The sequence below is a fragment of the Oncorhynchus nerka genome, linkage group LG3 (assembly GCF_034236695.1).
Source record: "Oncorhynchus nerka isolate Pitt River linkage group LG3, Oner_Uvic_2.0, whole genome shotgun sequence".
Taxonomy (NCBI): domain Eukaryota; kingdom Metazoa; phylum Chordata; class Actinopteri; order Salmoniformes; family Salmonidae; genus Oncorhynchus; species Oncorhynchus nerka.
Genome location: NC_088398.1, coordinates 8,643,678 through 8,646,679, shown reverse-complemented (window position 1 = coordinate 8,646,679; position 3,002 = coordinate 8,643,678). Strand labels below are relative to the sequence as shown.

At 45.8% G+C, this 3,002-nt stretch overlaps 1 pseudogene; it reads right to left on the bottom strand.

Annotated features, from left to right (window-relative positions):
- Positions 1-887: 887 nt before the first annotated feature.
- LOC115113891 (trypsinogen-like protein 3) lies at positions 888-2,669 on the bottom strand (annotated as a pseudogene).
- Positions 2,670-3,002: the final 333 nt, after the last annotated feature.

Below are 3,002 nucleotides of genomic sequence, written 5' to 3'. Positions count from 1 at the left end.
GGTGATGTGGCTCCAGTGTTAGACTGAGTGTCAGTGGGCACAGCTGTCAGTCATACAGTGTGTGTGTGTGTGTGTATGTGTGTGTGTGTGTGTGTGTGTGTGTGTGTGTGTGTGTGTGTGTGTGTGTGTGTGTGTGTGTGTGTGTGTGTGTGTGTGTGTGTGTCAGTGTGATATTTAGCTTGCATGCAGATTTAGACACACTCATACAAAACTTTGCAAAGAATGGCAGTCTCATTACACCTGCTCTCATATCCTGTTCCTAGGCCGTCATTGTAAATAAGAATTTGTTCTTTAACTGACTTACCTAGTTAAATAAAGGTCAAATTTAAAAAAATATATATTCTCAACCACTTTAGGGCCCTCTCTCTCTCTCTCTGTGTGTCTCTGTCTCTCTCTCTCTCTCTCCCTCTCTCTCTCTCTCTCTCTCTCTCTCTCTCTGTCTCTCTCTCTGTCTCTCTCTCTCTCTCTCTCTCCCTCTCTCTCTCTCTCTCGCTCTCTCTCTCTATCTCTCACTCTGGATATCCTCTATCTCCTTTTTTCAATCTGTGTCTCTCTTTACATTGATTGTGTGGCTCTTCAGTGCTCAAATGGACTATTATTGGTCTACATTGCCATCTGCTGGTGATCAAAAGAACAACATATCCCAGGACAAACGACTGCATGGTTGGAGGATTTATCTACAGGAAAGACACTTTGGGGTGTCCACTTCCAATTGCTTGGTAAAATATGTATATGTGTTAATGTGTGACATGTTACAGCCAAGAAATCTCTCAGAGGTTTTTGATAGGTCATTATTATTAGTCTATGTTGCCCTCTGCTGGTGAATGAAAAAAACACATACTGGATGTGATAGAATCAATGGGGCAGGTGAACAGAACATTTCAGTACATATCACTTTGTTTTCCTTTTCAATCACCATGTTGTAGCTGCTGCTGCGGTGGTCCACACAGGTTCAGGTGTAGGATCAGGGGTGTTCATTCATGGTGTCATTGATCCAGTCAAGGTACAGGCGCAGGCGGGTGTACAAACCAACGTCAGAAGAACCGGACCAGAACAACCCCTTTAGCTCACCCCCACACACCACAGTACTGCCCTGGTCAGACTGAGACAGAGGGAGGGAGGGAGGGAGGAAGAGAGTATGGTGGCACAGTGACATTAAAGTACAAAGGAAAATCTTGATAATCTGGCAAAAGCCAGAGATATAAATATAAATATGTAAATGTAAGCAATGCACTGTGCTGTTGATGTACTGACCAGGCAGTTGTCGGTCGAGATGATGGTTTTAGCACAGAATGCATGTTCCATCCAATAAAGGGGAACGGCTGTCTGGCACATCTTTCTCATCAATGACTCGCTGTGTTTCACACTTCAGGATTAGATTGGGCTCATCTGTATGGAGGGACAGACACAGGGACTCATGGGAGTTTATTTGGTGCTTATCTATTCCATTCATTTGGGTTGAGGCATATAGCCCTCCCCTGGCTTTATGGTCCACTCACACTGTCCCGGTACGGTGGAGCCCCAGCCGCTGACCAGACACTTCTCGTGGAGCTGAGTGCAGCATGTGGGTAGGGCTACGGGCATGACATGCTGAGTGAACCGGGCAGGCTCTGCCAGCTTCACCATTGCCAGGCTGTGAGAGGGGCCTCGTGCTTATGGCCCGTGCTGCACATATCTGGCCACCCGGATGTGTTGCTCTGTCCCTTCCTCCACTGTCAGGTCATGCTCCCCCAGAGAAACCATAGTGTGGCCAGGTCTGAGGAGGAGAGGAGTGGAGTGGAGTGGAGTGGAGTGGAGAGGAGTGGAGTGGAGAGGAGTGGAGAGGAGAGGAGAGGAGAGGAGAGGAGTGGAGAGGAGTGGAGTGGAGTGGAGTGGAGAGGAGTGGAGAGGAGAGGAACCTTTTGGTGAACATATGGGCTGCATGCGTTTTACACTGATTTCAAGAAATAAAAAGGGGGAATACCTACTCAACAAAGTTCCAAGCGGTAAGCACCCACCACTCGTTGATGAGAGCACCACTGCACCTTCCCTCCCCATACCAGCCCCCCTTAGTGTTCCACAGGTAGACCTGCCAGGGTCTGGAGTGGGGTTGGCAAACTTCCTGCAACAACGCTCCATTCTCCTTCATTGGAACAGCCGCTAAATGAGAGAGAGAGAGAGAAATGGTTATAGTATAGATGAGTGTATTGACTGAGTGTAAAAAACATCAAGAACACCTTCCTAATATTGAGTTGCACCAGCAGCCCCCCAATAAGGGATCATAGCTTTCACCTGGATTCACCTGGTCAGTCTATGTCATGGAAAGAGCATAATGTTCATGTTTTGTACACTCAGTGTATATCTCCCTCCCTAACCTATCTCTAAAAGAAGGTATCATTCTTCATGCGCTTGCGTTTTATTATCTTTATTTAACTAGGCAAGTCAGTTAAGAACAAATTCTTATTTTCAATGACAGCCTAGGAGCAGTGGGTTTACTGCCTTGCTCATGGGCAGAATTACATTTTTACCTTGTCAGTTCTGGGATTTGATCTTACAAGTCCAACGCTCTAACCACTAGGCTACCTGTCACCCAAGGCATTGCATAACTGTCTCACAATGCTGTAGATACTGTGTATTACAGTCTTACCTGCACACCCCAAAGCCAAGGCCAGCAGTAGCAGCTTCATCATGTCTTGGTCTCTGTATTAGACTCTGGGTTTAGTCTGTGGTTCTTTTATACCTGTGTATCTGTGTCTCTAGCCTTTAGATCTCTGGGAGTTGACTGCCTGGGCTGCACCTGTGCTTTGTTTTCCTGGCACTTCTCTCATGTCTGTAACTGGCAAGGTACAGTGCGACTATAGGCCCCCATTCAATCAATTACAGATTTTTTGTAATATATATATATTTTTATTGGACATACAAATGTAGGATCTTAATTTGAGACAGTTTTCTAGAGCAAGAAAACAATCCTGCAGTAACAGGACATGTGAATTATAATGTGGATTTTGATCAATGGACACTTT